A 25,120-nucleotide genomic window follows, 5' to 3' on the forward strand; every position below is an offset into this window, starting at 1 on the left:
CATGCAGAGCTTTTTAAGTCCTACGCATCGCCACAGCCCTTCGGGGTCCACCCTCAGAGAACAACTCGACCAACAGGTAGCAGACTACCTCGCCTTAACTGCAGATAGCGACACTCTGAGAAGCGATGAACCCCTTGACTACTGGGTGTGCAGGCTTGACCTGTGGCCTGAGCTATGTCCTGTCAGAAAGGACCTTCAGTGCAGCAGGAGGTATTTTCACTGAGAAGAGAAGTCGCCTAGGTCAAAAAAGTCTAGATTACCTCACCTTTATTAAGATGAATGAGGCATGGATCCCGAAGGGACTGACAGTGGGCGATACATTTGACTAAAAAAGGCCTGATGAGATGAGCTGCCTTGGGCTAAAAATGGTCCACACGCTGCCGTATTTCATCTCTGCGTGCCGGATGACTTGCGTGACTTCACCACCAACTAGGGTTCAAGCCGCAATGTTTTAGTGCACTTTCTGGCTGGAAAACATTAATTTTTCCGGCCGCTGCCACAGCAGCGGCTGCAACAATACCTGGTTTTTCGGGCATGTGTACATGCCTAATTTTTCTGGCCTCTGGTGCTGCACCGTGACTGCAAAAACAAAAAGGCACATACATGTGTCAATTCCCCTTCGTGATCATTACCTTGTTGTGGCGAACGGGCTTGCGTATCACAATGAAGCGACCACTTCTATGAGTGTGTTGGCAATGGCAATGTTGGCACACCCCAGATGATATGGTCGTTGCTTCATTGTGAACAGACCAAAAGCGATCGGCTGGATAATTTTGCATTAAAAAAATAAAAAAAAAATAAAAAATAAAAAAAGTCATTAGACTTACTGGTAATTCTGTTTCCTTGAGTCCACCATGACGGCTCTACTATGAGATTGACCCTTTACCTCTGTAGGGGCAGGAACACAGTTTAAAAGGCCAATACCCAATCTCACCCTCAGTGCTTTCCAAATTACCAAGTGGGTGCAGCCTTAACCTAGGCAATATATACATATATTTTTTCTAAATGTATTTTTCTCTCTTTTCTTTGAGTATTAATTCATACTCAACCCCTCCTTAAATCTCGGGGGGGGGGGGGGGGGGGGGGGGGAATCTGGGCCGTCATGGTGGACTCAAGGAAACAGAATTGCCGGAAAGTCTAATTACGTTTTTTACATTTCGTCCACCATGACAGCTCTACTATGAGAGCTTAAGTCCGCAGAAGCCGACACATTAATTCGGTAATGTTTGATAAAGGTATTTATACTCGACCAGGTGGCCGCTCTACAAATCTTGTCTAAGGAGACACCTCCTCTTTCTGCCCACGAAGAAGCCATAGCTCTTGTAGAGTGAGCTTTTATATTTGTGGGGCCGTTTAGACCCGACTTCTGATAGCAACAAATAGTAGATCTGATCCATCTTCCAATGGTGGCTTTGGAGGCCTTTTTCCCCTTGTTTGGACCTGCATATTGAACGAAAAGATTATCATCCCTCCTAAATTCCTTTGTTGAATCTAGGTACTGTATGATAGTATCTCGAACATCCAGGAGCTGGAACTGATCTTGTGATGGACAGTCTTTGGGAAAGGATGGAAGAATAATCTCCTGGTCTCTGTGAAAGTCCGACACCACTTTCGGGAGGAAACCTGGATCCAAGCGTAAAACTATTCTGTCTGGGAAGATAGTAAGGTATGGTTCCCTACAGTACAGTGCCTGGATTTCGCCCCCAGTCGTCTGGCTGAAGTAATTGCCACTAGGAAGGCTGCTTTTAATGATAGGTATTTTAGTGAGATATCCTGGATAGGAGAAAAAAGGTGAACCTGTAAGACTTCAGGACCACGTTTAAATCCCATTGGGGCGTCCTAGGGGTTAGAGATGGCCTCAACCTGGAGGCAGCTCTTATAAACCTCCTTATCCACCTATGACTGGCTAGGTCTGTATCATAGCAGGCCCCCAAGGCCGAGACCTGTACTTTGAGAGTACTTGGTCTGAGGCCCAGATCTAACCCTCGTTGGAGAAAGTCTAGAACTTTTTCAATATTTGGGGAAGAGTTTACCGGAGGAGTCTGGCCCAGCCAACTGCAATATCTCTTCCATATTTTAAGATATATCGCAGAGGTGACTTCTTTCCTGCTAGATTTAAGGGTATTTATAACCTTCTCTGATAGCCCCCTGCTTTTTTAGGACCTCGCGTTCAGGATCCAGGCTGATAATTTGAACAGACCTGGATTCTGGTGAAGAATAATTGGGCCCTGAGAAATAATGTTCTCCTGAAGGGGGGTTTTCCAGGGTTCTTCCAGAGCTAGCTCTTTTAGTACTGGGAACCAATTTCTTTTTGTCCAGTATTACTGTTGCTGGGTCCGACCTTATTTTCTGCAGCACTCTGGGTATTAATGGCTAAGGGGGAAAGGCATAGGCTAGATCCCAAGTCCACCTGATTGAGAATGCATCTGTTGCCCAAGGGTTGTCCCTTGGGTTTAGGGAGCAGAAGGGATGGACCTTTGCGTTTTTCCTTGATGCAAACAGGTCTATCTGGGGGCCCCCCCATCTCCTGGTGATCTGATCGAATACGTCCGAGTTTAGGGCCCATTCTCCCGGATCTATGGTTATCCTGCTGAGGAAATCCGCCTGTAATTTTCCTGGGCCGAAAGGGTACAGAAAACAATCTTTTCTGCCAATTCTTTCAAGCTTGTTGATCTTGTGCCCCCTTGATGTTTCAGGTATGCAACAGCTGTTACATTGTCCGAAAAGATTTTCAGGTGTTTTCCGGAGACCTTGTCCTGTCCTTCAGCACCTCCCAGATTGCCCTCAGTTCTCTGTGATTTGATGAACATTTTGTCATGGCGCCTGACCAAGTGCCCTGGTAATTTAGCGAGTTTTTTTTGCTCCCCATCCTGTACCGCTTGCATCCGTGTTTATTTGTATCTCTGGATTTTTTTACCCAGGGTATCCCTTTTAGCAGGTTTCTCCCTTTCGTCCACCAGTTTAAATCTGATCTTACGTGATTTGGAATGGGGACTCTTTTTCTAGGGAGCACTGTCTCTTGTCCCAATTTCTCAGGATCCACGACTGGACAACCCTGGTGTGAGCCCGAGACCAAGATACTGCTGTTATACAGGAAGTCATCATGCCCAGGAGGCTAATGGCACTGCGAATGGAGCACTGAGATTGACTTTGGAATTTTTTTGTTTTGTCCATAAAGGACTTAATTTTCTCCTGAGGGAGGGATGTAACCTGGGAGACTGAATCCAGGATCACTCCCAAAAATTTCATTTTGGTTGAAGGGATTAGACATGATTTTCTCAGGTTTATTACCCAACCTAGGTCTGAAAATCTGCGCATCAGATCTCTGGTAATGCTGGTTGTTTCCCGCTCCGAGGGTCCTAGGACCAGAAAATCATCCAAGTATGGGAATATTTTTATTCCTTCTGCTCTCAGGGGGGATATCATCTCTACTACGAGTTTCATGAATACCCTTGGGGCAGATGAGATTCCAAAGGGTAACACGGTGAACTGGAAGTGTTTTACATTTCCTGAGCTATCTACTAGGGCAAATCTGAGGAATTTTTGAGATTACTTGTTTATGGGGACGTGATCGTACGCGTCCTTTAAGTCTATGGACGTCCTGAAGTCTCCTGCTTTGATCAGGGGAATGATGGATGTTATGGATTCCATCCTGAACTTCCTGTATGTGACCGCTTTGTTTAGTCCCTTTAAATTTATAATGGTGCGGAAGGTACAATCTGGTTTTTGTACCATAAATAAACTGGAATAGTAACCCCTTCCTCTTTCCGTACTTGGGACTTCTGTCACAACCCCTGAGTCTATAAGCTGCAGGACCCCTTGCCAGATTTTTTCTATAATTTTTGGGCTGTGAAGTTATTTCAAACTTTTTTGGAGGGGCTGAGGAAAATTCTATCAGGTAGCCATCCCAAATTATGTTTAAGGCCCATGGATTTTTGGTAATGGATTCCCACCAGGAAAGAAAATTCTGCAGTCTTCCCACCACTTTTGGCAAATTTGGTATTTTTTGGTAAATAAAAATGTTTTTTTTACTCCATTTTACCAGTGTCTTGAAGTACAATATATGACGAAAAACAATCTCAGAGAGGCCTGGATAAGTCAAAGCGTTTTATCACCACATAAAGTGACACTGGTCAGATTTGCAAAAAATAGCCTGGTCCTGAAGGTGAAAATGAGCCCGGTCCTTAAGGGGTTAATAAAACACCCTTTTTTGGGCAAAAATACACAATTGTTGCCCCTTTGTAGCATCAAGACATTTGAAATTCCAGGGTTATATACTGCTGTCATATTCAGTTATAAAACAAACACCCGCTTTGGCAAAAAAAAAAAAATTATTTGGCAGCATTTGCTGCAGATGTCTGAGAAAAACACTTTATAAATTTGGGTTATATTCAGATATTTGAAATACAGCTTTTTTGGGCATAAATCTTTAATTGCAGCCTAGTGTGGGTCAGGGCATGTGAGATACAACCTTTATATACAGGGGTTTTATTCTTTTATTAATAAAACACATTTTTTTGTGCAAAATACACAATTTTTCAAGCCTTGCAGCATCAAGACGTCGAAGATTCCAGGGTTATACACTGCTTTCATATTTAGTTATTAAACAAACAGCTGTTTGGACAAAAACAAAAAATTCGGCAGCCTTTGCTGCAGAGGTCATTGTGAGATATACCCTTTATATATTTGGGTTATATTCAGTTATTTGAAATACAGCAATTTTTGGCACAAATCTTTAATTAGTGTTGGTCAGGGCGTGTGAAATACACCCTGTATATACAGGGGTTATATTCTTATATTAATAATACACCCTTTTTTGGGCAAAATACACAATTGTTGCGCCCTTGCAGCATCAATACGTTTGAAATTCCAGGGTTATATACTCATGTCATATTCAGTTATTAAACATACACCCGTTTGGACAATTATATTTTATTTGGCAGTCTTTGCTGCAGATGTCATTGTGAGATTGTCACCGCCAGTTCTGTGAGAAGGTCTGTTAGACGTTCTTCTCTACCTCTTGCATGACGTTCTTTGTTTTGGTTTCACTTTGTCATCTCCTTTCCTTCTCCCAGCTGTCACCTATTTACACAAATTGTCTTCTTTTATTCCCTCCCATACTGCCTCGCTTTGCGGTTTATACTACTTCCTGGATGAGTTGTTCACTGCTGGAGGCTGCTACTGCTGATTCCTCAGATAAGTCTTTTTCCTTTATTTGTGTTGCCTTGCTGGCTTGATTCTAGGTGACCCCGACTCCGTCCGTATTAAGTGCAGGGAGCCGGTGGTCGTTTCCCCTCACTATTATAGGGTTTTCAGGTGTCACACAGTATTAGGTACGTGTGCATGCAATCGTCTACCATAAAGACCTTTGTATGGGCATAGCAGTCAGGGAGAGCTCTAGGGATTTTATAGGGCTCACCCATATGCTCCTTAGTTTGGGATCAAGCCAGTCGCAGGTTTATTTATAAGTTCCAGCCTTTTGCAACACCACCCATGACAGAGATATACCCTTTATATATTTGGGTTATTTTCAGTTATTTGAAATACAGCCTTTTTTGGCACAAATCTTTAATTGCGGCCTAGTGTGGGTAAGGGCGTGTGAAATACACCCCGTTTATACAGGGGTTATATTCTTCTATTAATAAAACACCCTTTTTTGGGCAAAATACACAATTGTTGCACCCTTGCAGCATCAAGATGTTTGAAATTCCAGGGTTATATACTGATATCATATTCAGTTATTAAACAAACACCTGTTTGGGCAAAAAAAAATATAATTTGCAGCCTTTGCTGCAGATGTCATTGTTAGACACACCCTTTATATATTTGGGTTATATTCAGATCGATGTAACATCGCTTGCGCTTCCAAAAATCGCATATCGTTACTAACGAAACGCGATTTCTAGTCCTTCACTATAGCAATACTCAACAAGGCCAGTAGATGGCAGTGTTGAGCTAAAGTCCGAAATGAATCAGTAGTTATTGAATCTCGAATCCAAAGAGAGCACCAGTGTAAATCTAAGGCCTCTTTCACACGGGCGTTGCATTGTGCGATTTTTTTCGCGCGAGTGCAAAACATTGTAATGCGTTTTGCACTCACGTGAGAAAAATCGGCATGTTTGGTACCCAAACCCGAACTTCTTCACAGAAGTTCGGGTTTGGTGTTGGGTAGATTGCTATTATTTTCCCTTATAACATGGTTATAAGGGAAAATAATAGCATTCTTAATACAGAATGCATAGTACAATAGCGCTGGAGGGGTTAAAAAAATAAAATTATTTAACTCACCTTAATCCACTTGCTCGCGCAGCCCGGCTTCTCTTCTGTCTTCATTTTTGCTGTGTGCAGGAAAAGGACCTGTGGTGACGTCACTCTGGTCATCACATGATCCATCACCATGGTAAAAGATCATGTGACGGACCATGTGATGACCGGAGTGACATAACCACAGGTCCTTTTCCTGCACACAGCAAAAAAGAAGACAGAAGAGATGCCGGTTGCGCGAGCAAGTGGATTAAGGTGAGTTTAATTTTTTTTAACCCCTCCAGCCCTATTTTACTATGCATTCTGTATTCATTATAATTCGTCATAGTCTTTCATACTAGTCCAAATCCAATGTTAAGATTGAATTCGCGTTTTTTCATTTGAAAATCGGGAGTACCCGATCACATGATTATGTAAGTTCGCGAGAGTACAATGGTTTTTGTTTGAAGTCGTGTGTGCAATTATTAGCTATATCTATACAAATTTTTATTTTTTCCCAATATGAACAGCACTGTTTGTGTGACAGTTAAAAGTAGATATACTATTTGAATATTTGCACTCAATACATTACATTATCCCTTATATCATCTACCGGCACAGGATGTACTGATCCTGCGTAGGTCACAATAATAAGGGCTCATTCACACGACCGTATGTTTTTTCAGTGTTTTGCGGGCCGTTTTTCACGGATCAGTTTGTTTTTTTTGTTTCAGTAGTGTTTCCGTTTCGTTTCAGTTTTTTCAGTTGGCATATACAGTAATTACATAGAAAAAAAAATTGGGCTGGGCATAAGATTTTCAATAGATGGTTCAGCAAAAACGGAACAGATACGGAAGACATACGGATGCGTTTCCGTATGTGTTCCGTTTTTTTTTTGCGGACCCATTGACTTGAATGGAGCCACGGAACGTGATTTGCGGGCAATAATATGACATGTATACAATATGTGAGAGAGAATCTAAAATCGCACATCCTCATTACTATGCTTTTGATATAACTGTTTTAAAATTTCAGCATGATAAAACATGGCTATACAGCACTATTATCAATCTATTGCTGTGCACTATTAGGAGGCATTAGTATACAGTTTGATCAAAGAGCATAGGCCCACTTACCACGACAAGGTTGCCTCTTCAAGTGGGGACCTACTCTAACTTTGGCGCGGCACTGTGCGGCGACCACCGCGCCTCCACACCACTCCAGCAGGCAATGGGACCCAGCAGCCACACAGCACCCTCACCGTGCGGCAAAGCCACCTAGGCCCTGGGCCCCATCACTCCACCAGCACAGCACAAACGCAGCCACCGCCCAGCACCACATAATGTGACCAGGTGCAAAGAGCTCACCTGGTCACAGGCAGCCTCTCAGGAACTCCAACTGAGAGGAAGTAGGAATTTATAAACCCTTTGCAGACTTCTGCTAATTAAAAGCACCTGAGCCGAATGGGGAGGAGGGAAGAAAAGTCTATACAATGTATACAATATGTGAGAGGGAATCTAAATCGCACATCCTCATTACTATGCTTTTAATATAACAACTGTTTTAAATTTCAGCATGATAAAACATGGCTATACATTGTATAGACTTTTCTTTTCCCCCCCCCCCCCTCCCTCTCTGGATCAGCACTCCTCCCCATTCGGTTTAGGTGCTTTTAACTAGCAGAAGTCTGCAAAGGGTCTATAAATTCCTACCACCTCTCAGTTGGAGTTCCTGAGAGGCTGTGAACAGATGAGCTCTTTGCTCCTGTTCGCAATATGAGCCTCATTGCCTACTGGTGTGGTGTGGGGGTGCGATAGTCTCTGCGCCATGGTTAGAGTAGGTCCCCACTTGAAGAGGCAACCTTGTCACGGTAAGTGGGCCTATGCTCTTTGATCAAACTGTATACTAATGCCTCCTAATAGTGCACAGCAAATGATTGATAATAGTGATGTATAGCCATGTTTTATCATGCTGAAATTTAAAAGTTGTTATATCAAAAGCATAGTAATGAGGATGTGCGATTTAGATTCTCTCACATATTGTATAAATAATAGGACATGTTCTATCTCTCAACGGAAACGGAATTCATACGAAACACATTCCATATTTTTTTTTTTTTCTGGAAACATTGAAATGAATGGTACCGTATACAGAACACAAAAACCGGCCCGTATACGGAACGCAAAAAACGTTCGTGTGAACGAGCCCTAAACGCTATAAAAGCTGCTGTCTGTGTTGTACTTTTACACTTGCGGCAGGACGGATCCGACAGGCTGTTCATCCTGTCAGATCCGTCCTTCCGCTATGTCACCGTGCCGCCGTACTGCCACTCCGTTCCCAATGACTATAATGGGGGCGGGGGCCGGAGCTATGGCGCAGCATGGCAGTGCCCGGCGAGAGATCGCCGGAATAAAAGTACTGCATGTCTGACTTTTTAGTCCGGCGATCTCTCCCCGTGCACTGTTGCGCTGCGCCGTAGCTCCGCCCCCATTATAGTCAATGAGGACTGAGCAGAATACAGAAATTGACCAACTGCTATTTGGATTAAATATAGGCCTCACACACTGTCTAGAAATAAGTGTAGATTTGCTTCTCACTGTTTCTGTATTGTTCAAACTCTGCTTGCTGTGACCAGTGAGAAGCAAATCACAGCAAGCAGAGTTTGAACAATACAAAAACTGACTAACTGCTATTTGGATTAAATATAGGTCTCACACACGACCTAGATATCAGTGCAGATTTGCTTCTCACTGGTCACAGCAAGCAGAGTTTGAACAATACAGAAACTGCGTGGACAACAGTTTCTGTATTGTTCAAACTCTGCTTGCTGTGACCAGTGAGAAGCAAATCTACACTTATTTCTAGACAGTGTGTGAGGCCTATATTTAATCCAAATAGCAGTTAGTCAGTTTCTGTATTCTGCTCAGTCCTCATTGACTATAATGGGGGCGGAGCTACGGCGCAGCACGGCAGTGCACGGGGAGAGATCGCCGGACTAAAGTCAGACATGCAGTACTTTTAGTCCGGCGATCTCTCGCCGTGGACTGCCATGCTGCGCCGTAGCTCCGCCCCCCGCCCCCATTATAGTCATTGGGGACAGAGTGGCAGTCCGGCGGCACGGTGACATAGCGGAAGGACGGATCCGACAGGGTGAACAGCCTGTCGGATCCGTCCTGCCGCAAGTGTAAAAGTACAACACAACACAGACAGCAGCTTTTATAGCGTTTAGGGCTCGTTCACACGAACGTTTTTGCGTTCCGTATACGGGCCGGTTTTTGTGTTCCGTATACGGAAGCATTCATTTCAATGTTTCCGCAAAAAAAAAACGGAATGTGTTCCGTATGCATTCTGTTTCCATATTTCCGTTCCGTTGAAAGATAGAACATGTCCTATTATTGCCCGCAAATAACGTTCCGTGGCTCCATTCAAGTCGATCGGTCCGCAAAAAAAGGAACACATACGGAAACGTTCCGTTTTTGCAGAACCATCTATTGAAAATCTAATGCCCAGCCCAATTTTTTCTATGTAATTACTGTATATGCCATACGAAAAAACGGAACGGAAAAATGGAAACGAAACGGAAACACTACTGAAACAAAAAAAACGGATCCGCGAAAAATGGCCCGCAAAACACTGAAAAAGACATACGGTCGTGTGAACGAGCCCTTATTGTAGTGTGACCTACGCAGGATCAGTACACCCTGTGCCGGTAGATTATATAATGGATAATGTAATGTATTGTTGAGTGCAAATATATCTACTTTTAACTGTCACACAAACAGTGCTGTTCATATTGGGGAAAAAAAATTGTATAGATATGGCTAATAATCGCCCATTCATTTCTTTGGGGCTGTTCACATGAGCGGTGATTTTCACGCATCACTTGTGCGTTGCATGACAATCGCAGCATGCTCTATTTTGTGCGTTTTTCATGTAACGCAGGCCCCATAGAAATTAATGGGGTTGCGTGAGAATCGCAAGCATCCGCAAGCAAATAACATGGTTATAAGGGAAAATAATAGCATTCTGAATACAGAATGCATAGTAAAATAGCGCTGGAGGGGATGATGATGATGATGATGATTCCTTAATCCACTTGATCGCACAGCCGGCATCGCTTCTGTCTTCTTTCTTTGCTGTGTGCAGTAAAAGGACCTGTGGTGACGTCACTCCGGCCATCACATGATCCATCGATCATGTGATGACCGGAGCGACGTCACCACAGGTCCTGTTCCTGCGCACAGCTAAGATGAAGACAGAAGCGATGCCGGCTGCGCGATCAAGTGGATTAAGGTGAGTTAAATTATTTTTTATTTTATTTTTAACCCCTCCAGCCCTATTGTACTATGTATTCTGTATTCAGAATGCTATTATTTTCCCTTTTTATAACCATGTTATAAGGGAAAATAATACAATGTTCAGAACACCGATCCCAAGCCCGAACTTCTGTGAAGAAGTTCGGGTTTGGGTACCAACATGCGTGATTTTTCTCACGCGCGTGCAAAACGCATTACAATGTTTTGCACTCGCGCAGAAAAATCATGCATGTTCCCGCACGCCCGTCTGAAAGAGGCCTTATACTCTCGCGTACTTACATACACAATCATGTGATCGGGTACTGAACGCAATCATATGCCTCCCCGATTTTCAAATGTAAAACGCGAATTCAATCTTAACTTTGGATTTGGACTAAGAAAGACGATGACTAATATTCTAAAAAAACCTAATACATAGTATGATATCGAATATATCCGTATTTTAGAATATTCGTCTTAGTTATTTCCGTCGACACACTACACCCCGACAAGCGTCCTGGCCGTCACCATGGGAATGCCGGGTGGTTAGACTATAGAATATATACGGAACTGAGAATGCCTTTATGTATTTAAATTAATATATAACTTTTATTTTGTCATATAAAATAAGTGAGACAGTTGGGTGTACACTGCGTGCAGAATTATTAGGCAAATGAGTATTTTGACCACATCATCCTCTTTATGCATGTTGTCTTACTCCAAGCTGTATAGGCTCGAAAGCCTACTACCAATTAAGCATATTAGGTGATGTGCATCTCTGTAATGAGAAGGGGTGTGGTCTAATGACATCAACACCCTATATTAGGTGTGCATAATTATTAGGCAACTTCCTTTCCTTTGGCAAAATGGGTCAAAAGAAGGACTTGACAGGCTCAGAAAAGTCAAAAATAGTGAGATATCTTGCAGAGGGATGCAGCACTCTTAAAATTGCAAAGCTTCTGAAGCGCGATCATCGAACAATCAAGCATTTCATTCAAAATAGTCAACAGGGTTGCAAGAAGCGTGTGGAAAAACCAAGGCGCAAAATAACTGCCCATGAACTGAGAAAAGTCAAGCGTGCAGCAGCCAAGATGCCACTTGCCACCAGTTTGGCCATATTTCAGAGCTGCAACATCACTGGAGTGCCCAAAAGCACAAGGTGTGCAATACTCAGAGACATGGCCAAGGTAAGAAAGGCTGAAAGACGACCACCACTGAACAAGACACACAAGCTGAAACGTCAAGACTGGGCCAAGAAATATCTCAAGACTGATTTTTCTAAGGTTTTATGGACTGATGAAATGAGAGTGAGTCTTGATGGGCCAGATGGATGGGCCCGTGGCTGGATTGGTAAAGGGCAGAGAGCTCCAGTCCGACTCAGACGCCAGCAAGGTGGAGGTGGAGTACTGGTTTGGGCTGGTATCATCAAAGATGAGCTTGTGGGGCCTTTCGGGTTGAGGATGGAGTCAAGCTCAACTCCCAGTCCTACTGCCAGTTTCTGGAAGACACCTTCCTCAAGCAGTGGTACAGGAAGAAGTCTGCATCCTTCAAGAAAAACATGATTTTCATGCAGGACAATGCTCCATCACACGCATCCAAGTACTCCACAGCGTGGCTGGCAAGAAAGGGTATAAAAGAAGAAAATCTAATGACATGGCCTCCTTGTTCACCTGATCTGAACCCCATTGAGAACCTGTGGTCCATCATCAAATGTGAGATTTACAAGGAGGGAAAACAATACACCTCTCTGAACAGTGTCTGGGAGGCTGTGGTTGCTGCTGCACGCAATGTTGATGGTGAACAGATCAAAACACTGACAGAATCCATGGATGGCAGGCTTTTGAGTGTCCTTGCAAAGAAAGGTGGCTATATTGGTCACTGATTTGTTTTTGTTTTTGAATGTCAGAAATGTATATTTGTGAATGTTGAGATGTTATATTGGTTTCACTGGTAAAAATAAATAATTGAAATGGGTATATATTTGTTTTTTGTTAAGTTGCCTAATAATTATGCACAGTAATAGTCACCTGCACACACAGATATCCCCCTAAAATAGCTAAAACTAAAAACTACTTCCAAAAATATTCAGCTTTGATATTAATGAGTTTTTTTGGGTTCATTGAGAACATGGTTGTTGTTCAATAATAAAATTAATCCTCAAAAATACAACTTGCCTGATAATTCTGCACTCCCTGTAGTAGAAACCTGCACTATAGAAGATAGGGGGCGCACTGGGTCTGTAGTTGCAAATAAGGCCCAGTATTCTAGTCTAATGGGGGAATGCTGGAGAGGAGCCTACTAATCAGGACCCTAACTCTCCCTAGATGCTCGCCCTACTTGGCCTAGTCTACTGAATGTGGTTACCTCAGTGGCTGTAGTCGGGGCACTCGTCCTTATAAGGACGACCCCCCAGCCTCAGGAACCTCGGGCCTGTGCTGTACAGCCCTATGCTCTTACCTCCCTAGTAAATGTCAATTGTACCTTTAGCCAACGCGTTTCACCAAGTGTGGACTCGGCTCGTCAGGGATATTGGTTGACAGAGCACCGGATGCAGTGGCTGTGCGTCTGTTCTCTTCTTGTGGCAGTGGCAATCTTTGATACTCCTGCGTCTCCTTTTAAGCGCGCCGCTCCTCCCACATTGTGCGTCAGTAGTCACATGCCCTCTTCATACGGAGACACACATCACGAGGTACCGCCTCATTACGAGTACGGGCTCGCTGCGCTCCGTCACTACCCGGAAGTGACATGTTATGTGGGCGTGGTGAGTTGCTATGGGGATCTAACTCCGCGTCCCCGGCTAGACTTAAGTACAACAAGTCTCTAATAGTGATCGCTGTATAGCAATCTTGGTACCGTCTGAGTCAGAGGAAGAAACAGGTGATTACAGCATGGATTAGAGATGGCGTTAACTCTTTGTCCTGAACAAAGCTCCGGACCCTAATGAGAACATTTAAGTCTATTCTACATAACCTGGGTATTGCCTCAGTGTTTGTATATTTTAGAGGTGCTGGTCAGGTTATAGGGACTATATACAATACTAGACTTCTGTGTATATATCAAACAGGTATACCAGTACATCATCAGTACCCGTCTCTATAATTTATATAGATATATATGCACAGGGTAGATCTGAGTGGACACAGAGTAGATTAACTAGAGGCACTGATCATGACAATGGGATTCAATCTATTACCTGTGTGCCATATACACAGAGAGTAGCTGTACCAAGGCATCATCAGTGCTAATTCATATAGTCATTTGAATGTATGGATTATCCATTACTATCAGCAATAACCTATACATGTACATGAAGACGATGCTATGGATAGTGGGTAGGTATGGAGGGGTGGATTGGTTGGTGTCCTGGATGTGTAGCCGTATAGTTTGGTCTACTGTATATTAGATTTTTTTACAGGAATGGCTTGTATGAGAGGTACTCATTTAGACCATTAGGTGTCACTGATTTAAGTTTAAAGATCCATCTCGTTTCTGCCTTTAGGATCATATGACGTGCCACTGATGTATCCTTATTATTTTGGATGTCATTAATGTGGTCTCTGATTCGTCGCCTGAATTCCCTCTTCGTTTTGCCAACATAGTCAAGGGGGCAGGAGCATTGTGCCAGATACACTACACCCATAGTGAGGCAGTTTATATAGTCACGTAGTGTGTATTCTATATGTGTAGAGGAACTTGTAAACTCCTTAGTTTTCAATACTTGACTGCAGGCCGTGCATCTTCCACATTTAAAGGTACCAGTCGGCCTCCTTGACAACCAGTTTCCAGGGTTCTGAGGGGGCTGATGGTGACTGTTAACCAGTCTGTCCCTTATGCTCCTACCCTTCCTATATGTTATAGGACCTTATCCCTTAATGTTTTCCAGATCTGGGTCTGTTTTAAGTATGTCCCAGTGTCTGGATAGCACCTGTCTGACTTGCTGGTGTGCGTCATCAAAACTGACAATGATTCGAGCAGAATTCTGCATCTTCATTGGCCCCCTCTCTTTTTTTGGTATGAGCAGAGTGTCTCTATTTTCCGAGCATGCTGCCTCAAAGGCCACTCCGTCTAGGTAGCCTCTTTCCCTGAATCTGTATCTCAGATCCTTTGCTTCACTTTAGAATTTTTTCATAGTGGAGCAATTACGGCAGAGTCTGAGATATTGACTCTTGGGAATGCCTTTCCGTAGGGCATAGGGGTGGGCACTTTCCCAGCGGAGCATACTGTTCGTGGCCGTCTTTTTACGGTAGATGGAGGTAGTTATGTTGTTCCCTGAGCCTCTTTCTATCAGTACATCCAGGAATGGCAAGGAGTCATGGTTGTGTTCAGAGGTAAACCTGAGGCCCAGGTCATTGTTGTTAATTAACTCCATAAAAGACTCCTCTGATCCTCTCCATAGTACAAAGATATCGTCTATGAACCTTAGCCAGACAATTATCATCTCTTGCCACTTATCCATCTTCTCCGATCTGATATAGTTGGCTTCCCACCAGCCCAGGAGCAAATTTGCGTACGACGGCGCACATGAACTGCCCATCGCAGTGCCCCTGAGCTGGTGGTAGTATCGGTCGTCGAAGATGAAGTAGTTTCTAGTCAGGCTAAAGTTCAGTAGATCGAGTAAAAACGGTTATGCATAGAGCATCTTTTGTCCCTCATTGACAAGTAGCTTTCAACTGCTTTGAAACCTAGATGGTGTTTGATAGAGCTGTATAGGGCCTCAACATCTATGGATGCAAACATAGTTTGGTCGTCCATACATACGCCACTGAGTCTCAGTAAGAGATCTGACGTGTCACGTATGTAGGACGGCAATGTTTCCACAAATGGTCTGATGATTTTATCAATATATATTCCTGTATTTTGCCCTAGGCTCCCTAGCCCTGATACAATGGGGCGCCCTTTTAGTGGTGAGGTCCCTTTTATGGATCTTGGGTGTGGAGTAGAAGGTGGCCGTGACCGGGAACTTAGCGAGGAGAAAGTCCTTTTCTGTCTCATCTATCAATTTGTCCCTGAGTCCTTTAGTCAGGATCTGCCTTAGTTCTATGAGAAATAGGGGACCAGGATACTGCGCTAGGACTTCGTATGTTTCCTTATCTTGAAGGATATCTAGGCACATCTTTTTGTAGATGTCCTGATCCATTACCACTAGGTTCCCCCCCCTTATCTGAGGGTTTTATTATAAGTTTGCGGTCCTTTTCTAGGTTCTTGAGGGCTATATGCTCTTCCTTATTCAGATTTAATGTACTCCTAGTAATATTGATTAGTTCCAGGTCCCTGGTTACTAGTTTGTGAAAAATGGAGACGCTTGAATCTGGTAGAGGAGGCGGCATCTGAGTACTTTTTAGTTTTAATTCAGTGAAGGGGCCCTCCCCTCTCTCTCTCGCCTTCCTCCATCAGATTCACAAGAGTGCGTGTGGCTTCTAGTTCCCTAGGGTTCATGTTAAGTTCTCCATAATTCTTGCGGTCTTGAAGGCGGAAAACAACATTGCTTACCGGTAATCGTTTTTCTCGATACCCATGACGGCACCCCGTGCGACTCAGGACCTCCCATCAGGACAGGAAACCTGAGAAGATAAAAAGGACACACCTCCACCCAACACCAGTGGAAGAAATAAATTGTTCTCCGGAGAGAAGTGACAAAGGGTTAAAGACACCCTTTTTTTTTTTTTTTTTTAAATATCTATATTACTTTATATAGACCTGGCAAAAAGCCATAAATATATATCTACTTGGGGAGGGAAATATCTGGTGCCGTCATGGGTATCGAGAAAAACGATTACCGGTAAGCAATGTTTTCCCCTCACCCATGACGGCACCCTGTGCGAGAAACTATAAGTAGAACCTGGGGGAAGCCACAGCCTGAAGGACTTTTTCCCCAAAAAAGGCATCAGAATGGAGCTGTAATCTGTAATGTTTAAGAAGGGTATGCGGGGAGCTCCAGGTAGCCGCCCTGCAAATCTGGGCTAAAGATACATCAGCTCTCTCAGCCCACGAAGTAGACACCGCCCTAGTAGAATGGGTCCCAAAACCTGAAGGAGGGGGGAGACCCAGGGAAATATAAGCTCTAGCTATGGCCTTCTTCACCCATCTAGAAATAACCCTGCGGGATGCTTTTTTTCCCCCATTATTTCCTCCTAAAAACTGGACCAGGAGGTTCTCGTCCTTTCTCCAAGGAGCCGTGACATCTAAGTAGACTAACAAGCATCTCTTGACATCCAGGCAATGAAACTTTTCCTCCAAGCTATTGGAGGGGTTAGGAAAAAAAGGCAACACAATGTCTTGGCTCCTATGAAAATCAGACAACCTTGGGAAGAAAAGAAGGCAGGGGCCTGATAACTATCTGGTCATCCTGGATGATCGTATAGGGCGGATATGCCGAGAAGGCCTGGATCTCCGAGATCCTCCTAGCAGAGGTAATAGCCAGGAGGAAAGCCATTTTAATAGATAAGATGTCAATTGGGACCTCTAGTAAGGGCTCAAAGCGTCTATCGGTTAGTGCCGTCAAGACCCTATTCAGGTCCCAAGGAGGGGAAAGAGGTCTAACGGAAGGACAGATTCTGGCAGCGGCAGAAAGGAAACGCTTGACCCACGGGTTGATTGCTAATTGGAAGTCAAAAAAGTAGCTCAAGGCCGACACCTGGACTTTTAAGGTGGAGGCCTTGAGCCCTTTGTCTAACCCTGCTTGTAAAAAGTCTAAAACCTTAGGGATTTCTGGAGGACTAAATGGATCAGGGCTAGAACCTAGAAAGGAAGAAAAGACATTCCACACCCTATTATACTTCCTAGCTGTTGAAGTTTTTTTGCTACCTAGAAGGGTGGAAACAACTTTGCTAGAAAGCCCTCTCTTCAACCAGATGTCCCTGTCAATCTCCATACTGCCAATTGAAGAATCCCCAGATTGGGATGCCATACGGGCCCCTGGGAGAGTAGATCCTCCCTTGGAGGGATCACCCAGGGAGGGCTTCTGGCTAGACTTAAGAGGGTGGGGTACCAGACTCTCTTGGGCCATGATTATGGTGGCTCCCTCCCTCTGCACTTTTTTCAGAACCTGCGGAATTGGGGAAATAGGTGGGAAGGCATAGCCGAGTTCCTGGCTCCAATCCTGAGCCAGACTGTCTACCGCTGTAGGATTCTCTGTGTAATTTAGGGAGAAGAATCTTTGTCTTCCTGTTTTTCCGGGTGTCAAAGAGGTCTATAGTTGGGGTCCCAAACATTGTTACAATCTGGGAAAAAACCTCCTCGTTCAGACTCCACTCTGCCTGACTGAGCTCTACTCGGCTTAGAAAGTCGACCACCGTGTTCTCTTTCCCTTTCAAATGTATTGCGGATAAGACCAGGTTCCTGTCTTCCGCTATTTTGAAAATTTCCTGGCAGAGGAAGATTAGGGATGGTACTTTTGTTCCGCCCTGATGATTTATATAGGCAACTGTCGTTGAATTGTCCGAGTAAAAGACCAACTTTCTGTTGGAGACATCTGGAACTGCCACCTTTTTAGTACTCTTTCTACTGCCTTGAGCTCCTTGTAATTTGACGTGCAGTCCCGGGTTTTTAAATCCCATCTTCCCTGCCAGTATTTTCCCTCTGAATGAGCTCCCCAGCCCCACGGACTGGCGTCTGTCGTTATCAGCATGGGTTCCATGAAGGACCAAGGCATTCCTACCGAGAGGTTCTTCTCGGACGTCCACCACAGAAGGGAGTACCTTGCTCTGGAGGAGAGATGAAATTTTTCCTCTAGTGTTTGTGGAAGACCATTCCAAATCTTCAAGATATCCGACTGTAACGGGCTTGTGTGGATCTGAGCGAATGGTACGGCTGGAATTGTAGCCGTCAGGTGCCCCAGTACTGCCATCGCCTCTCTGATGGAACATTGGAAGGACCAGAAAAGGAACCAAACATGCTCTATTGTTGAGGACACTTTCTTCTGAGGGAGGAATGTCTTCTGAGCCGTGGAATCTAGCTGCATTCCTAAAAAGGTGCAAATTTGAGAAGGGGTTAGACAAGATTTCTTCTGATTCATCTTCCACCCCAGATCCTTCAACAGAGAGCACACCAGGACGAGCTCTGTTTGTAACTGCTCCCTTGTTTGGGCTACGAACCAAAAATCGTCCAGATATGGTACTACTACTATCCCAGATGATCGAAGGAATGCCACCATCTCCGTCACGACCTTGGTGAAAATTCTCGGGGCTTGAGAGACCCCAAACGGCAGTGCCCTGTATTGCAGGTGTAGAAGTTGGCCCCTTACTTGAACAGCCGTCCTTAAATACTTTTGGGAGGAAGAGTGAATTGGGATGTGATAATAGGCATCCTCTAAGTCTATACTTGCCATCCAGCAACCTTGGTATAACAGGTCTATAGTTTCCATCCGGAATTTCTTGTATCTCAGGAATTTGTTTAGCCGTTTTAGGTTCAGAATCATCCGAAAGGAACCGTTGGGTTTCTTTATTAAAAAGAGTGGGGAGTAGAACCCCCTGCCCTCCTCCTTCTTTGGGACCTGGCAAACCACTCCTTTGTCCAACAATAACTGAACCTCTTTCTCCAGAACTGTGGATTTTAGAGGATCCTTTGGAGTTGGAGTGTGGGTGAAAAAGACTTGGGGATAGGAGCGGAACTCCAACCTGAATCCCTCCGCTATCCCCCCCAAAACCCACTTGTTTTGGGTGACGTTCGCCCAAGCCGGGAGAAAGGCAGAGAGTCTTCCCCCAACCTGGAGTCTGGCGTCATTGCTTGTCTTTTGGTTTGTTATCCTGGGATTTAAACAGGAAGCCGCTAGTATTTCTTGGAAATCTATCCCTTTCCTTCCTATCGTAGGGCTTACCCCTCTGTCTTCTAAAGCCCTGCTGGGGTTTACGAAAAAAGGGGGGCTTCTGAGGGACAGGAAACCCTTTTTTTTCTTGTCAGATGCCTTCTCCAAGATGTCATCCAGGGAGGACCCAAACAATCTATCACCCTCACACGGAAGGGCACAGAGTCTGGCCTTAGACCCCTGGTCACCCTTCCATGACCTAAGCCAAATGGCTCTTCTAGCCGCATTCGTCATAGCTGAGGATTTGGCAGCAAAGCGCATAACATCCGTAGAAGCATCCGTTAAAAAATCTGCCGCTTTAGCAAAGGTAGGAAGAGAAGCTAAGATTTCCTCCCTGGGCTTTTTTTCTTTTAAGATGTGTCTCTAGCTGTTCAATCCACAATCTTAAGGACCGGGATACCCAAGTGGCTGCAACTGCGGGTCTAAGACAAGTAGCGGAAGTTTCCCATGCCCGTTTTAGGTATATGTCTGCTTTCTTATCTAATGGGTCCGACAGGCAACCAAGATCAAAGGGGAGGGCAGATCTCTTAGCTATCTTAGCGACTGGAGCATCTACCGTAGGGGCCCTATCCCAGCTGGAGGAAACTTTTTTTTCTTCATAAGGATATTTCCTTTTCACCGAGGAGGGTAAGAAAAACTTTCTATCAGGATTTTTCCATTCTCTATTGATGATCGCTTGCATGTTATCATGAATAGGGAAGACCCGATGTTTTTTAGGGCCTAATGCCTGAAAGGCCTGGTCCACAACTGATCTGGTCTGCTTAACGTCTTCTAACTGCATGGTTGCTTTGACCGCTTTTAATAACGGCTGCGTATCCTCAGGGGAAAAGAAGGATCTCCCTGAATAATCTTCATCCGAAGAGTCCGAATCACTAGTCAATAGTTGTCCGGATTCTCCACCATCGTCGGAAGAGTCCAACTCAATACTGTCGTACTCTGTATCCCTCCCCGGTTTATCTGGGGTCCTGGCACGGCTCTTACTGAATGCTTTAAAGGATGCCTTAATAATAGACTTCATGGATTTAGTAAGGGTCTGGGATTGCTCTGCTACCAGTTTATCTATACACGCTGAGCATAACGCCTTCTGATAAGATGCAGATAGGGACATTTTACATTCCTTGTGTCTTGTCTTGGAAGACTATTTTTTAGGTGGCTTAGGGATCTAAAGACAATCATAAGAAACACCACATTAGAAATAAAAAGGAACGCTCTCACCCTTGAAGCTTTTTCCTTTTCCCCCATCCTCAGACCGGTACCGGACTTGCAGGCCTCAAGTGTTCCTGGGGTTCAGCGTGTCCCTCTGTAGGCTCCGACATGATTGCATCAGGATTGCTACACAGCACATCCAAATTGTGCCCCAGCTGGCTGCCTGAACCTGCCGCCGTATTTGTATTTGTTACGCTGAGCGCTCCGGGTCCCCTGCTGGCCTCGGAGCGCTCACAGCGTATGCCCCCAGGCAGCACTCCAGCGTCTCGGCGTGTGCGTCCTCGCTCTCTAGGGGGCGCGCGCGCGCCGGGACTCTTAGATTCAAAGGACCAGTGCACAGGTGATTGGTGCCTGGTCCAAAGGGGTTATTAAGGGTTAAGGTTGTGAGAGGCAGTGCTGACTTAATTAGGCTGCACCTGTGCACTGCCCATTTATACCTTCTCCTCCCACAGCTTTCTGCCGGATCCTTGTGCCTCTGAGAAAGCGTTCCTTTCTATGTTAGTTTGCCTTACCTGTTGCCGTACCCGTTGCTACCGTCCACTCGCCTTTGAACCTTTGCCGCCTGCCCTGACCGCTGCTACGTCCGACTTCGCTCTTGCCTTCTCCCTGTGTACCACGCCATATCACCAGCCAGAGAGGTCGAGTTGTTACTAGGGGACACGACCTGGTAGTTACCGCCGCAGCAAATCCATCCCGCTTTGCAGCGGGCTCTGGTTAAGACCAGTAACTGCTTAGAACCGGTCCTCTAGTACAACCCGCGCCATCGCCTCTCTGGTCCAGAGGATCCACTACCTGTCCTGCCGGTACGTGACAGTAAGATCCGGCCATGGATCCCGGTGATGTTCCCCTGCCAAGCCTGGAGGACCTCACCACCATTGTGGCCCAGCAGGGTCAACAGCTGGCCCAGTTGACCGCTATGTTGCAGCAGCTCCTGCCTTCTCTGCGACAGCCAGCTCCTCCGTCTGCTCCTGCTGCATCACCTCCGCCTGCAGTTACCACCAGACAAATATGACTGAGATCCTAAGCAGTGCCGTGGGTTCTTGTCGCAGTGCTCTCTCCACCTCGAGCTCCTGTCCGACCAGTTTCCTTCTGAGCAAGCCAAGGTAGCCTTTATTCTCAGTTTACTGTCCGGGAAGGCCCTGGCCTGGGCTACACCACTATGGGACCGCGCAGATCCTGCCACCACTTCCGTCCAGAGCTTCTGCCTAGAGTTCCGGAATGTTTTTGAGGAGCCTGCCCGGGTTACCTCCGCAGAGACTGCCTTGCTAAATTTGACCCAAGGAGGTTCTTCCGTGGGTGACTATGCCATTCAGTTCCGCACCCTGGCCTCTGAGCTGAACTGGAACAATGAAGCCCTTTGCGCCACCTTCAAGAAAGGACTTAACAGTGAATTAAAGGACGTTCTGGCTGCACGTGAGCTTCCTTCCACTCTTAGTGACCTCATCTTGCTGGCCACTAGGATAGACTAACGTTTCGCCGAAAGACAAGAGGAACTCCTCCTTGAAAAGGAAAAAGCTCGTCCTAGACGCTTTCCTCGTCTGGCTCCCGTTTTTCCGCATCCAACTCAACCCGCTACTGGGTTTTCCGCCGCGGAAGCCATGCAGGTGGATCGGTCACGCTTGACTCCGCAAGAACGAAGCAGCCGCAGAAACGAGAACCTATGTCTGTACTGTGCCAGTACCGAGCACTTCCTTAGAGATTGTTCTCTCCGTCCACCGCGTTCGGAAAAAGGCTCGCGCCTAGTAAGCGTGGGAGAGGCGTTGCTAGGTGTGGATTCTTCCTCTCCACGTCTCATCATACCCGTGCAGCTGATCATCTCTTCCAAGTCCTCTTTCTCCGCAGCCGCCTTCTTGGATTCCGGTTCAGCTGGCAACTTCATTCACGCCTCCTTGGTTGACAAGTACCGTATTCCAGTAATCCATCTACCCAAGCCGTTTTTCATCTCTACTGTTAACGGTGAGAGACTCTCTGCCACCGTGCAGTTCCGTACCCAGCCTCTGCAGATGGACATCGGAATATTTCATACCGAGACTTTAGAGTTCTTTGTCCTTCCCTTCTGTTCCTCCGAACTCCTCCTGGGTCTGCCGTGGCTTCAACGTCATAGTCCTGTCCTGAATTGGTCCACCGGTGAGATCCTGCGTTGGGGCTCCTCCTGTTCGGACCGCTGTCTCAAGCCTGCTCTGGTCAAACAGAACCCGCAAGTTTCTCCGCCTTCTGGGCTGCCCAAGCCATACCATTCCTTCACTGATGTTTTCTGCAAGAAACAAGCTGAGGTTCTTCCTCCTCACCGATCCTATGATTGCCCGATCGACCTGATACCCGGTTCTACTCCACCCCGGGGCAGAATTTATCCTCTCTCTCCTCCTGAGACTCTTGCCATGTCCGACTATATACGTGAGAACCTACAGAGGATTCATAAGAAAATCTTCTTCTCCTGCTGGGGCCGGTTTTTTCTTCGTGACAAAAAGACGGCTCCCTCCGCCCCTGCATTGACTACAGAGATCTTAATAAAATTACCATCAAGAACCGTTACCCTCTGCCTCTAATCTCTGAGCTATTTGATCGTCTCCGAGGGGCTAAGATCTTCACTAAATTGGACCTTTTGAGGGGCCTATAATCTGATCCGTATCCGTGAGGGAGACGAATGGAAGACCGCCTTTAACACAAGGGACGGCCATTTTGAGTATTTGGTGATGCCCTTCGGCCTCTGCAACGCACCTGCTGTCTTCCAGGAATTCGTCAATGACATTTTCAGGGACTTACTTTACACCTGCGTGGTCGTATACCTGGATGATATCCTCATCTTTTCCTCCAATTTGGATCAACACCGGGTCCATGTGCAACAAGTTCTTACTCGTCTTAGGAGAAATCGCCTGTACGCCAAACTTGAAAAATGTCTTTTTGAACGGACCTCCCTGCCTTTCCTGGGATACATTATCTCAGCCCAAGGACTTCAAATGGACCCAGCCAAACTCTCGGCGGTTCTGGATTGGCCACGTCCCTCTGGCCTCCGAGCCATACAAAGTTTTCTGGGCTTTGCGAATTACTACAGGCAATTCATCCCTCACTATTCCACTCTGGTAGCTCCTATCGTGGCTCTCACTAGAAAAGGAGCTAACCCCAAATCCTGGCCTTCCCAAGCCGAGGAAGCCTTCCAGTCCCTGAAATCTGCCTTTGCCTCTGCACCCGTTCTCTCTAGACCAGATTCCACCAAGCCCTTCTCTCTTGAAGTGGATGCCTCCTCGGTGGGAGCCGGAGCTGTCCTCACCCAGAAGTCTTCCCGGGGCAAAACTTTAACTTGTGGCTTCTTTTCAAAAACATTCTCTTCCGCTGAGAGAAATTACTCCATTGGGGACAGGGAACTGCTGGCTATTAAATTGGCACTGGAGGAATGGAGACATTTACTCGAGGGGCCACACATCCTGTGTACATCTTCACAGACCACAAGAACCTGGCTTTATCTCCAGTCTGCTCAGAGATTAAATCCCCGTCAGGCTCGTTGGTCTCTGTTCTTCGCCCGCTTTAACTTTGAGATCCATTTCCGTCCGGCTTGTAAGAACATTAGGGCAGATGCTCTGTCTCGCTCCTCTGATGTGGTGGGCGACGAGTTAACACCTCAATATATTATCCCTCCAGAACGCCTTATTACAGTCGCTCCCGTGGACCTGCGCCTTCTTCCTCCTGGCAAATCCTACGTACCTCCACGTCAGCGGCTGCGAATCCTCAAGTGGGGCCACGCCTCCCCTTTTGCCAGTCATCCAGGGGTGCTAAAGTCTCTCCAACTAATCTCCCAAAGGTACTGGTGGCCTTCTCTGGAGAAAGATGTCTCGGACTTCGTCCAGGCCTGTATGATTTGCGCCCGGGATAAATCGCCTCGCCAGAAACCAGCGGGTCTCCTCTTGCCTCTACCTGTTCCTGAAGTTCCCTGGTCTCACATCGCCATGGACTTTATTACAGATCTTCCCTCCTCCCATGGCAAGTCCGTTATTTGGGTCGTGGTGGATCGCTTCTCCAAGATGGCTCACTTTGTACCCCTGCCCGGTCTACCCTCTGCACCCATGTTGGCCAATTTTTCCAACACATCTTCCGTCTCCATGGCCTTCCCAAACATATTGTCTCGGATAGTGGGGTACAATTCGTCTCCAAATTCTGGAGGGCTCTATGTGCTCAGCTCGGGATCAAATTGGACTTTTCTTCTTCGTATCATCCTCAGTCTAACGGCCAAGTAGAATGGGTGAACCAGATTTTGGGTGACTATCTGTGTCACTTTGTATCCTCACGCCATGACGACTGGGCTGATCTACTTCCCTGGGCGGAGTTCTCCTACAACTACAAACAATCCTCTTCCTCTAACAAGTCTCCTTTCTTTGTAATTTTCGGCCGTCATCCTCTTCCACCTCTGCCGAAGTCTCCCACTCCTTCTTCTGTACCTGCCGTTGACAGTCTTGTACAGGATTTTTCCTCCATCTGGCGAGAAACCCATGCTGCTCTCCTCAGGGCTTCTGCCCGTATGAAGGTTCAAGCTGACAAGAGACGCAGATCTCCACCGGAATTTCGCCCGGGTGACAAGGTG

This window comes from Bufo bufo, chromosome 7 (genome assembly GCF_905171765.1).
Source record: "Bufo bufo chromosome 7, aBufBuf1.1, whole genome shotgun sequence".
NCBI classification, from domain to species: domain Eukaryota; kingdom Metazoa; phylum Chordata; class Amphibia; order Anura; family Bufonidae; genus Bufo; species Bufo bufo.